Genomic DNA, 13,731 nt, shown 5'->3' with positions numbered 1-13,731 from the left:
TGTCCTGTGAGTAGCACTGTTGATTACATGCACTCTCCCAAGAAAAAAAAAACCCTCTCTAGCAATACACACCAAACTGAGCATGTGCAGAGTGACTCCACATGATATGTCTTATCAGGAAGTAAGAGGGGGACACTGGAAGGAGGGGAGGATAAGAGAAGGCAGGATCAAACAGCGTTTTTACACAATGCAGAGGAATAACCCCTAACAAGCATGCTTTACTGCATATACAGGCTAATTTTACTGTTGTGGGTTTAGTAACACTTTAAGGTGTCATTAACCCCTTCACGCACAAGGGTAAAACAAATGTTAATGCCTAAGCACAATTTTGCAACTTTGACAAGTGTTAGTATAACATACATATATAATGTACATATCATCACAACTACTTAGTGCATCCAGGTGGCTTATACCATGTTTTTTTCAGGAGTAATTGGGCTTTCATTTGATGGTAAATGGTAATAGATATCTCCTGATTTTTTTTAATTAATATTATCAAAGGAAAACTTGCCCAAAATAGTAAAAAAAATATTTTTTTCATTTAGCTGTATATTTCTTGCTACTACCATAATCTGCCACCAAAGGACAACCCAAAATAAATTCTCCTGCTCCTGCCGATCGCAGAGGCACCACATATATGTATGTTAGTTGTTGTATGTACCCGTAGTAAGGCCTAGAAATACTAGTGTACATTTTGCTTTGTTTAAATCCTACCTAAAACACAGTGACTGACCCGGATACCAAGATAAGAAATTTAAAAAAATAAATCTGCCAAAAATATTCTGGCCATGACTTTTGACCCTAACCTTGACCCTGGCAGTGACCAAGATCAAACCTTGATCTAGGATTTTTTACTTTATTTTTTTTAATATTATTATTATTTTTATTTTTTTTACACACGGTTTGGTTTATATTTCTCTCTGCAAGCAGAGAGAGATATACAATGTATCTCTCTTCTCCATTCAGAGAGAGAGAAAACACAGGGGTGGGCTTCACAGCAACTGATCACTGTGATAACCAGTCAGAGGCTACCACAGCGATCAGGTGACCCGGACCCAGGAATTCGGGGGGAGCTACTACCACAATCTGCCACTAAAAGACAACCCAAAATAAATTCTCCTGCTCCCGCCAATCGCAGTTGCATCACATATGTGTATGTTAGTTGTATGTACCTGTAGTAAGGCCAAGAAATAATAGTGTACATTTTGCTTTGTTTAAATCATGGCTAAAACACCGTGACACTGACTGACGCTGATACCAATGTAAGAAATTAAAAAAAAAATATTCTGGCCATGACCTTTGACCCTAACACTAACCCTGGCAGTGACCAAGATTAAACCTTGATCTAGGTATTTTTACTTTATTATTTTATGTTTTTAAATATTATTATTTTTTTTTTTTTTACACACAGTTTTGTTTATTTTTCTCTCTGCAAGGAGAGAGATACAATGTATCTCTCTTCTCCATTCAAAGAGAGAGAAAATACAGGGGCGGGCTTCACAGTGACTGATGACTGTGACAGCTAGTCAGAGGCTATCACAGAGATCAGGTGACCCAGGCCCGGGAGTTCCGGGTCCCTATCGTTAGTATGGGACCCGGGGCTCCCGTTGAGACCCCAGTCTCTGTGCTGGGAGTGCTCCACATGCATATATGCAGCCCAATGAAAAAAAAAAAAGCCCAGTCCAGTGGGGCCACATATATGCGGGAAGGGGTTAAAGGCAAAACTTTTTTTTTCAATTTTGGATAGAGTAAAGGAGATTTATAGCCCCTCTGATTTTTTTTTCCCCCATAGTGAGGGAATAGTTTGCTCCCTATACTAGTCAGAGGGAATACAAAAGTGGTCAAAGCAGCTCAGAAGGAGGTCAGAAGCAAATGCATGCTGAATTCACTTGAAATCATTTCCATTTGCAGGTCTACACCAGTCCTTATCACAGCAATGCCAGCCATGCAGTAACCCACAGCATCCAGTCACTCAATAATCTACAGACCGGATGATATTAAATACATGGTTATTGTAGCTTGTCAAGATCCATTGCTCAAAGATGGCCGAAAAACAGACCCCAGATTTCAGCTTTAAAGCAGTATTAAACCCAAAAGCAAACGTATTCTATTGCAGCTTACCATTCATTAGACGTGATGGTTGCATTAGTTTCCTTCTTTTAGGTTTTCTTTCTTCTAGTTTCCTCTGGTGATCCAGCCAGTAAGTTTGTTGTTTTTCAACAGAACTATTTGTCCTGCAGATAGAGCTGCAGATGGCGACAAACCATTTACCACTGACAGGGGTACAATGATCAGCTTTTATTTATTAACTGCTTCTGCGCCGCCCTATAGCAGAAATACTGCTACAGGGTGGCATGGGTGCACAAAATCACGTATATATACGTGATTTTGCAGTTCTGCCATTCGCGGTCTCAACTGTCAATCACTGGGTCCAGGCCGGTAATTCCCACCAGCACCTGGCGATCTCCGAGGATTTCCAGCTGGGGAGAGACCTGTATGTAAACAATACAGATCTCTCCCCTGTCAGCTCCTGCACATTGCTTTGTATGGCTCAGCATAGTACAGCCATACAAAGCATTGTGCTTACAGTGAAGCACAGACACAGCCCCCATAGTAAAACAGCACACAGTTAACCCTTTGTTCACCCCAGATGTTAACTATTTCCTGCCCAGTGCCATTACTACAGTGCCACTGCTTTTTATTAGCACTGATCACCGTATTGGTGTCACTGGGGATGTCAGTGACACCAAGTCAGTTCCCCCCCAATGTCGGAATGGCTGCCTCAGTCCCGCTATTCCTGATCGCCGCCATTACTAGTAAAAAATAAAATAATTTCAGTATCTATACCGCCATTTGTAGATGTTATAACTTTCACATAAACCAATTAATTTACACTTATTGGGATTTTGTTTTAGCAAAGACATGTCGCCGAATACATTTTGGCCTAAATTTATGACAAAATTTGATTTTTTAAAATTTTTTTTACTGGACATGTTTAATAGTAAAAAGTCAAAAATGTTTTTTTCTCAAAATTGTTGTTCTTTTTTTTTTATAGGTCAAAAAATAAAAACAGCACAAGTGATCAAATACCACTGAAAGAAAACTCTATTCGTGGGAATAAAAGAACATAAATGTCATTTGGGTGCAGAGTTGCATGACCGCACAATTGTCAGGTAAAGTAACGCAGTGCTGTATCGCAAATAATGGCCTGGTTGGGAAGGGGGGTAAATCCTCTGGAGGGCAAGTGGTTAATGTAAAACAAAAACTGTTTGCTGTAACTGATTATTATTATTATTATTATACAGTATTTATATAGCACCAAAAGGTTTGCTCAGCGCCAGGGGCGGACTGACAACTCATGGGGCCCCCGGGCAATAGGGGATCATGGGGCCCCTGTGTCCTTGCCCAAACTCAAAAAAGCCTACGAAAAAGGTACCAGGGGCATCTCATGGGGTCCCCTACTGACCCCGGGCCCTCGGGCAGTGGCAGAGTTTCCAAATGGTCAGTCCGCCCCTGCTCGGCGCTATACATTATAGTGGGGGACAAAACATGAGACAATACAGTAACAATACAATACACAAGGGGTTGGAGGGCCCTGCTCCTTGGAGCTTACAATCTAGGAGGGAGGGGATAGTGGTACAGGAGGAAATGGCTGTGGGGGGTGGAGTGGTAGGAGGAGATCGGCTGTTAGGTGAGGCTTCCCTGAAGAGATGGGTTTTCAGGGTGCACCTAAAGGTGAGGAGGGTGATTATAAAGTATTAGCTGGAGTTTTGCTTCAATGTGTTAGTGTATGTAAATCTGCTAGTACATCTAACACTCCCCTTCTCCCCAGACTGGCAATGATGCTGTCCAAGGGTGCCCCCTGTGCTCCTTCATCCAGAGTGGGGGCAATCTAATACCGGAGGGATGTCACCAGGTGAAAACAGAAGGGAAAAGTCTAAAAAAAAGGAAACTAATGCAGCCACCAAATCTAATGGTTGATAAGCAGCAATGCATCACACTTTTGGTTTTGGGTTTAATACCGCTTTAGCTCAGCAGACACGTTACGATCTGATTGTACAATCTCCTTTCAGTTGGCCATACACTACACATACTATACAATGTGATTATACAATCTCCTTTAGCTCTACCAAAGCTATGTAATATGAGGACAATCCGAAACATCCAATTCAATTGATATCGACTTTGGTAGATCCAAAGGAGATTGTATGGTCAGCTTTATGAAAGTCATACACTTTGATAAATGATCAATATATTTTCCAATGGCTGTCTCCTGATTGGAATAATCGATCTATAGTTGATCAATATGACACACACAGGGAAGTGGATTTCAATTGATAGTAGGAAGAAATGATCATAAGTTATCAATGCATTTCTCTTTTCACCAAGGCAGCCTCATAATCTGATCGATAGAAAAACGATCGTTATCACCAGTAAAGCATCTTAGTACTGCCATCAATGCAACACAGTCGAGAAGGCTCCACCTTGGCCAATTGACTTGGCCAGTTTGATTGCATCTGATCTAAATCGCCCAGAAGGGACGTTACAGTCTATTTGATTGTTTGCTGATTTGAACATTTTAATGACATCACACATCGACTGGATAATAAAATCGAGGCATGTATGGCCACCGTTAGATGTACCAACAACTACATTGTACAAGGGTCTGCCTGATTGGGCACAAACCGATTGGATAGGTTTGGTAGGTCCTCTTATTACACAGTTTTGGTAAATCTAAGTCATTTGCACAGAAATTGTGTGGTCAGATTGTAATGTGTGTGATGAGCCTTATGGTGGCCACAGGGGCAGACTGACCATTTGGAAACTCGGGCACTGCCTGAGGGCCTGTAGTCAGTAGGGGGCCCCATGAGATGTCCCTGGTACCTTTTTCATAGGCTTTTTTGAGTTTGGGAAAGAACACAGGGGCCCCATGATCCCCTATTGCCCGGGGGACCCATGAGTTGTCAGTCCGCCCCTGGGTGGCCATACACGCTTTGTTAAATGATTGCTTGTTTTTTTTTTTCTGATTGGTCTCTTCAGATAAAAACAATCGGTCTATAGTCAACCCCCATTTGATTGATATGACACACGCACTGGGAAGTCGATAGTTTAAGTAGAATTCCAGTTCAGAAATCTCACTAAGCCTACACCAAAATCTCACCTGTTTTCAGGTGCACTAAACTGCACGGTGCCACCCGGATTTTTAAAAGAAGGTTGGAGATGTTTTCCCCCATGTCACCTGCAGGTGCTGCGCCCCCCACAAATGTGACATGCAGGACCCCACTATACTGCAGAACCTGGGCTTATGGATATTTCATTCTTTACCAATTCAATTATTTTCATTGATCAGACAATAAAACTGAAGCAGCGTGTTGCCACCATGGGAGCAATGTGCACAGTGCAGTAACCCATGGCAACCAATCCCAATCACCTCTATATTGTGCACAGTGCAGTAACCATAGCAAACAATCCCCCATCACCTCTATATTATGAACAATGCGGTAACCTGTGGCAACCAATTTCCCATCACCTCTATATTGTGCACAGTGCAGTAACCATAGCAAACAATCCCCCACCACCTCTATATTGTGCACAGTGTAGTAACCCATGGCAACCAATCCCCATCACCTCTATATTGTGCACAGTGCAGTAACCCATGGCAACCAATCCCCATCACCTCTATATTGTACACAGTGCAGCAACCATAGCAAACAATCCCCATCACCTCTATATTGTGCACAGTGCAGTAACCCATGGCAACCAATCCCCATCACCTCTATATTGTGCACAGTGCAGTAACCCATGACAACCAATCCCCATCACCTCTATATTGTGCACAGTGGAGTAACCCATGACAACCAATCCCCATCACCTCTATATTGTGCACAGTGCAGTAACCCATGACAACCAATCCCCCATCACCTCTATATTGTGCACAGTGCAGTAACCCATGGCAACCAATCCCCATCACCTCTATATTGTACAGTGCAGCAACCATAGCAAACAATCCCCATCACCTCTATATTGTGCACAGTGCAGTAACCCATGGCAACCAATCCCCATCACCTCTATATTGTGCACAGTGCAGTAACCCATGACAACCAATCCCCATCACCTCTATATTGTGCACAGTGGAGTAACCCATGACAACCAATCCCCATCACCTCTATATTGTGCACAGTGCAGTAACCCATGACAACCAATCCCCCATCACCTCTATATTGTGCACAGTGCAGTAACCCATGGCAACCAATCCCCCATCACCTCTATATTGTGCACAGTGCAGTAACCCATGGCAAACTGTTGGCGCTATATAAATCCTGTATAATAATAATAATAGAGTGCACAGTGCAGTAATCCATAGCAACCAATCCCTCATCACCTCTATATTATGCACAGTGCAGTAACCCACAGCAACCAATCCCCATCCCCTCTATATTGTGCACAGTGCAGTAACCCATAGCAACCAGTCTCCATCCCCTCTATATTGTGCACAGTGCAGTAACCTACAGCAACCAATCCCCTATCACCTCTTTATTGTGCTCTGTACAGTAACCCATAACAACCAATCCTCCATCATCCCCCCATTGTGCACTTACAGTCACCCATAGCAACCAAACCCCCATCACCTCTTTATTGTGCATGGTGCGGTAACCCATAGCAACCTATCCCCCATTGTGCACAGTGCTGTAGCCCATAGTGACAATCCCTGATCACCTCTTGTGTGCATTGTGCAGTAACCCATAGCAACCAATCCCCATCATATTGTACACCTTTATTGTACACAGTGCAGTAACCCATAGCAACCAATCCCCCCCCCTCCCCATTGGTGATGCCAGCTGTGGTTGCTAGGGGTAACTGCTTTCAGCGGTTCCTGGTATGAGAACGGCCGAGCAGAGAAGCGAGGAATCCTCTCCTCCACCATACCAGGAGAGGGAGGCAGGAAGGAGCGGAGAGAGAAAAGTGAGAGAGAGAGAGAGAGAGAGAGAGGATGGTGAGGAGGAAATAAAAAGGAAAGAATGAAGAAGGGAGGAGGAGGAGGAGGGAGAGGGAAGCAGAGAGCTGACAAGGAGGACACAACCAGTGAGCGGCGCCCAGCTGCACAGAAAAGGGAAAGCATCGCATGAGAAATTGTTCTCCACCAGCCAGGCAGCAGAGAAGGTGCATCAGCTCTCCTCCAGCCTCCTGACACACAGAGGGTGTAGGGGGGACACACATGGACATTGCTCCGAACTCAGCCCCTGTCTGGGATTTCTCCACCTGGATCTAAGGATTGTCACTCTACAAGGGAATGCTGGACAGCTCCTCCAGGACAAACTCCTATCTGCCTGGAGATCACAGCACTGCCTGGGCAGGAGGATGCTAGCAGACAAGGAGCTCCTATGGCAGACAAGGTAAGGCTGGGGAAGGGGGGGACTTCTACCTCCCATCTGATGGATTGCCAGGCTGACACTTTTCTACAGAGGGGGAGCACATGCATTTAAAGGTCCCTGAGCAGAGCTGCTGGTGGCTGGGGGACCAGCTGAGATTGCATGTGCTCTACAGGCACAGGAAGTTCTTTCCTGCTATAGAAGTGTGCTGGGGATCAATGAGGATGTAGATCAGAGAGAGGCATGCAATAGGGGGAACTACAAGTCCCAGCAGGCTCTGGAAGTACTAGGTGTGCAATGTGGTTAGAGGTTTGCAATCAGCACTGGGGGGTTCTGCTATAGATGAGAAACAAGCAGCAATAGTGGGGGGACTACAACTCCCAGCAGGCTCTGCTAGTACTAGTTGTGTAATGTGGTTAGAGGTGTGCAATCAGCACTGGGGGGTCCTGCTAAAGATGAGAAACAAGCAGCAATAGTGGGGGGACTACATCTCCCAGCAGGCTCTGGTAGTAATATGTGTGTAATGTGGTTAGAGGTGTGCAATCAGCACTGGGGGGTCCTGCTATAGATGAGAAACAAGCAGCAATAGTGGGGGGACTATAAGTCCCAGCAGGCTCTGGTAGTACTAGTTGTGTAATGTGGTTAGAGGTGTGCAATCAGCACAGGGGGTCCTGCTATAGATAAGGAACAAGCAGCAATAGTGGTGGGGGTGGTGGGGGGGTATAAGTCCCAGCAGGCTCCGTTAGTACTAGATGTGCAATGTGGTTAGAGGTGTGCAATCAGCACAGGGGATCCTGCTATAGATGAGAAACAAGCAGCAATAGTGGGGGGACTACAAGTCCCAGCAGGCTCTGGTAGTACTAGTTGTGCAATGTGGTTAGAAGTATGCAATCAGCACTGGGGGGTCCTGCTATAGATAAGAAACAAGCAGCAATAGTGGTGGTGGTGTGGGGACTACAAGTCCCAGCAGGCTCTGGTAGTACTAGGTGTGCAGTGTGGTTAGAGGTGTGTAATCAGCATAGGGGATCCTGTTATAGATAAGAAACAAGCAGCAACAGTGGAGGGACTACAAATCCCAGCAGGCTCTGGTAGTACTAGGTGTGCAATGTGGGTAGAAGTGTGCAAACAGCACAGGGGGTCCTGTTACAGATAAGAAACAAGCAGGAATAGTAGAGGGACTACAAGTCCCAGCATGCTCTGGTTGAACTTGGTGTGCAATGTGGTTAGAAGTGTGGAATCAGCACAAGGGATCAATAATGTTATAAATCAGAGATAAGCAGCAATAGTGGGGGGCTACAAGTCCCAGCATGCTCTGGTAACTTTGTTTGCAGCGTGGGTAAAAGTGTGCAATCAGCACAGGGTATCAATGATGTTATACAGCATATTGGGCGCAACTAGAATGGGGAGCTACAAGTCCCAGCATTCTCTGGTGGTGCTGTGTTTGCGAGTGTGCAATCAGCACAAGGGATCAATGATGTTATAAACCAGAATCAAGCAACAATAAGTATTGCAAGCTTGGGGGGCCACAAGTCCCAGCATGCTCATATTGCAAGGGTGTCATCAGCACAGGGGATCAGTGATGTTATAGAGCCAATGCAAGCAACAATAGGTGCACCTTGCATGGGGAACTAGAAGTCCCAGCATGCTCAGGTAGTATTATATTGCAAGGGTGTAATCAGCACAGGGGATCAGTGATGTTATAGAGCCAATGCAAGCAACAATAGGTGCACCATGCATGGGGACCTACAAGTCCCAGCATGCTCAGGTAGTACTATATTGCAAGGGTGTAATCAGCACAGGGGATCAATGATGCTATTGATAGAATCAAGCAACAGTAGGTACTGTAAGCTTGTGGAACTACAGGTCCCAGCATGCTCTGGTAGCACTATGTTTGCAGTGTGGTTAGAAGTATGCAATCAGCACAGCGGATCAGTACAGCTATTGATCAGAGATAAGAAGCAATAGGGGAGCTACAAGTCCCAGCATGTTCTGATAGTGCTAGGTATGCGATATAGTCAGAAGTATGCAATCAGCACAGGGGATCAAGGATGATATATATCTGAGATAAGGATGAAAAGGTATTGTAAGTTTAGGGAACTACAAGCCTCAGCATGCTCTGATAGTACTAGGTATGCGATAGTCAGAAGTATGCAATCAGCACAGGGGATCAAGGATGATATAGATCCGAGATAAGGATGAACAGGTATTGTAAGTTTGGGGAACTACAAGTCCCAGCATGCTCTGGTAGTACTAGGTCTGTGATAGTCAGAAGTATGCAATCAGCACAGGGGATCAAGGATGATATAGATCTGAGATAAGGATGAAAACGTATTGTAAGTTTAGGGAACTACAAGCCTCAGCATGCTCTGATAGTACTAGGTATGCGATAGTCAGAAGTATGCAATCAGCACAGGGGATCAAGGATGATATAGATCTGAGATAAGGATGAACAGGTATCGTAAGTTTGGGGAACTACAAGTCCCAGCATGCTCTGGTAGTACTAGGTCTGTGATATTCAGAAGTATGCAATCAGCACAGGAGATCAAGGATGATATAGATCCGAGATAAGGATGAACAGGTATTGTAAGTTTGGGGAACTACAAGTCCCAGCATGCTCTGGTAGTACTATGTTTGCAATATGGTTAGAAGCGTGCAATCAGCACAGGGAACCGATGATGTGATAGATCAGACACAAGCAACAATAGGTATTGATAGCAAAGAGAGCTAAAAGTCCCAGCATGCTCGTGGCAGCTGTCTAAGCAAGCAGGCTGCCTATGCTGTAATTGTCTTAGGAGCTAAAAGCATGTTGGCTGCTGCACCTGCTCTGTGTGGGGGATGTTGCGGGTCTTGTAGACATTTGTACCTCTACACAGTCATGGCAGAGCTTCAGCAAATTCCTGCATGTCATCCTGAGTGCTGCTGTCTGTGATTGCAACTTATCACGGAGCATTAAGTGAAATTATGTCACATTGTCGGTACAGAATAGACAATCAATGTATCTTATCCTGCAGGGAGTGTTGGTAAAGTATAGTTAGAAATGGTCATGCCAGAGCACTTGGGTATGGAGTGTATTAACAGGTGTGTCTGCATTCAACAGGGCTGACAATGACTATAGCATCGCCTTCCAGATAATTCAAGTCATTACAATAGCCATTGCTAACCCATGTGCCTTTGGCAATCCAAAATCGTTTTTTTGTGGGTTATAGCACTTTAGCTGTGCTCAAAATAATAGCTATTATTAATGGACAAGCTGGATTATTTTATGTAGATTTACTTACTAATGCATAAGGTAATTATGATGTGCATTATAAGCAACAGCAACCAGTGATGACCTCTTAGCGTATTACAGTAAACTCAATTTCTGATTGGTGACTTTGAGTTTTTGCACGTTACAACTAAGCATTTCTCTCGCATGCTCATATAACGTATACACAATCAATGGATTTAAATAAGGCACGCCTTTCTCAATCTTTTTACCAATGAGGAACCCCCTAAAATAGTGTTCAGGTCTCGGAAACCTCCATTAAAATGATTAGACCTACAGCTCATGGTAAATTAGCTTGATCGGTAGGTTGTAGAGAGTTTTAAGTAGAAGAAAACAGAATAGGGTTTGCTTGATAATCAAATAATTGAACAAATATTGCCCTTGAAATAGTTTACGGGTCTCAGAATGATTAGAATTACAGCTCATGGTACAATAGCATTCTAGTAGAAGAATAACCACTGAGGGTTAGTCAGTAATTCAACCAGTAATGGCAAGAAGGAACTCCTGAATAGTTTTCAGGTCTTGGAACCCCCTACTAAAATTATTAGACCTACACATAGTACATTGGTGTAATCAGTAGGTTTTAGCTAGATGACTAAGGAATGAAGTTTACTTAATAATCAAGATATAACAAATAATACCAAGAAGGAGCGAATGAAATAGTTTCATGTCTTGGAAACCCAACTGAAATGATTGGACCTACAGGTCATGGTACCTTAGCGTGACCAGTAGGTTGTCGACGGTTTTAAATTGAGGAATAAAGATTGGTTTACTTAATAATCAAGAATTTGAACAAATAATAATAATGACCAGAAAAAATAATGAAATTCTAGTGGTCAGCGTGGGTAGGAGATCAATCTTCTCAAAGAACCCCCAAGCAACCCCAGGGTAGCACAAAACGCTGGTTGAGAAAGGATGAACTAAGAGGACCCTGTTGGTGGAAGGTACTGATGCCAAACATAACTTTCGCTCATGCTGCCAATAATGAGTCAAAAACTTGCTGGTTGTTTGTATAATAGTGCCATATATCAAGCGATAATGAAATGTGGAGTTTGCTACAGTGAGTAGACTTCTAATGAGCCCGTTACACATGATCTACTTAATTAGGCTTAAGATACACTGGCGTTAGCTGTGAATTGTTCAGATCTCTTGTTTGTGAAAACATCTTGCCGGCTTGTTTTCTTTTAGCCTATCCTCCAGTGAGGGAATGTAATTGTCAGACATAATACTAGAACACAATTTTGTCAATATTCTCTATTTATAATATACAAATTTTCTTCAGAAGTTAAGAAAACCAGAACGTAAACACATGCTGCAGACATAAAACAAAAATCACACCTATTTTTATATATAGTTTTCATTGGGTAACTTTGGACTTTTATCTGCCCCTATTGGCTTATCTGAGCATCATTCTATCATGAAATGATTTGTACTATGTGGACGTGGTGGGTATCTTTTAACAAACCTAAGATAACCGCTGCAAGCTAAAAATTGTCCCCAAGAGTCATAATTTGTCAAGGTAAAGTAAAAAAAAACCCAGACATTGGCCAACATAGATTTCACTTGGCATTTCAAGTTGAAATACTTTTTTTTATTAATTTGGACTATGACATAGTTATCTATAACAGTCTTTCTCAACCTTTTCTAACTCAAAGAAACCCTTGAAATAACTTCTCAGCCTCAGGGACCCCCTGCTAATAATTACTATATCTATAGCTCACTCTACATTGAAAGATGGTCTGGGGGAAGAATGTTCCTTACATTGGTGGTCAGTGGGAAGAATGCTCCTTACATTGGTGATCAGTATGAAGAATGCCCTTACGTTGGTAAACAGTGGGAAGAATGTCCTTATATTGGTGGTCAGTGGGAAGATTGTCTTTACATTGGTGATCAGTGGGGAGAATGCCTTCACATTGGTGATCAGTGGGGAGAATGCCTTCACATTGGTGGTCAGTGGGAAGAATGCCCTTACGTTGGTAAACAGTGGGAAGAATGTCCTTATATTGGTGGTCAGTGGGAAGATTGTCTTTACATTGGTGATCAGTGGGGAGAATGCCTTCACATTGGTGGTCAGTGGGAAGAATGCCCTTACATTGGTAAACAGTGGGAAGAATGTCCTTATATTGGTGGTCAGTGGGAAGATTGTCCTTACATTGGTGATCAGTGGGAAGATTGTCCTTACATTGGTGATCAGTGGGAAGAATGCATTCACATTGGTGGTCAGTGGGAAGAATGCCCTTACGTTGGTGATCAGTGGGAAGAATGTCCTTAAATTTGTGGTCAATGGGAAGAATGCCCCTTACATTGGTGGTCAGTGGGAAGAATGTGTCTTACACTGCTGATCACTGGGGAGAATGCCCTTTACATTGGTGATCAATGGGAAGAATGCCTTCATATTGGTGGTCAGTGGGAAGAATGCTCTTACACTGGTGATCACTTGGGAGAATGTTGCTTACATTGGTGATTTCTGAGAAGAATGGCCTTTATGTTTCTGATCATTGGGAAGAATGTTCCTCACATTAGTGGCTAGTTCGAAAAAAGGCTTCTTACATTGGTGATCATTGGAAAGAATGCTCCTTACTTTAGTGATTAGTTGGAAGAATGTTCCTTACATTAGTGGTCAGTTGAAAGAATGCTCCTTACATTGGTGGTCATTGGGAAGAATGCTTCTTACATTGGTGGTCATTGGGAAGAATGCTCCTTACAGTAGTGGTCAGTTGAAAGAATGTTTCTTACATTAGTGGTCAGTTGAAAGAATGTTCCTTACATTGGCGTTCATTGGGATAATTGATTGTAGCCATATTAGTTCACTTGTGACAGAGACAGTACTGAAAGTACACAGTACACCCTGAAAGCTTGTCCTGAAAAATTGTATGTTAACGCAAATAAAAAAGTATCATGGACAGTACTCAACTGTTTCTGGTCTTTGGGAAGAATGCTCCTTTCATTGGTGGTCATTGGGAAGGATTTTCCTTACATTGGTGGTCAGTGGAAAGAATTGTTCTTACATTGGTGGTCATTGGGAAGAATGTTTCTTCATTGGTGGTCATTGAGAAGAATGCTGCTTCAGTAGTGGTTAGTTGAAAGAATGGGCAT

The 13,731-nt window shown here is 43.2% G+C and overlaps 1 protein-coding gene across 1 annotated transcript in view; it reads left to right on the top strand.

The window, feature by feature from the left end:
* Positions 1 to 6,863: 6,863 nt before the first annotated feature.
* LOC149454008 (contactin-5-like) overlaps positions 6,864 to 13,731 on the top strand; it is a gene marked incomplete at its 3' end in the record, with an annotated part of 1,251,777 nt that continues 1,244,909 nt past the window's right edge. Inside the window, exon 1 of the mRNA XM_089687921.1 lies at positions 6,864 to 7,394. The remainder of the gene's footprint in view (positions 7,395 to 13,731) is intronic.

This window comes from Staurois parvus, unplaced genomic scaffold (assembly GCF_062004578.1).
Source record: "Staurois parvus isolate SC_StPar_1 unplaced genomic scaffold, SC_StPar_1.0 ptg000440l, whole genome shotgun sequence".
In the NCBI taxonomy this organism is placed as follows: Eukaryota; Metazoa; Chordata; class Amphibia; order Anura; family Ranidae; genus Staurois; species Staurois parvus.
The sequence above is the reverse complement of the archived record's forward strand: the minus strand, read 5'-3'. Positions and strand labels throughout refer to the sequence as shown.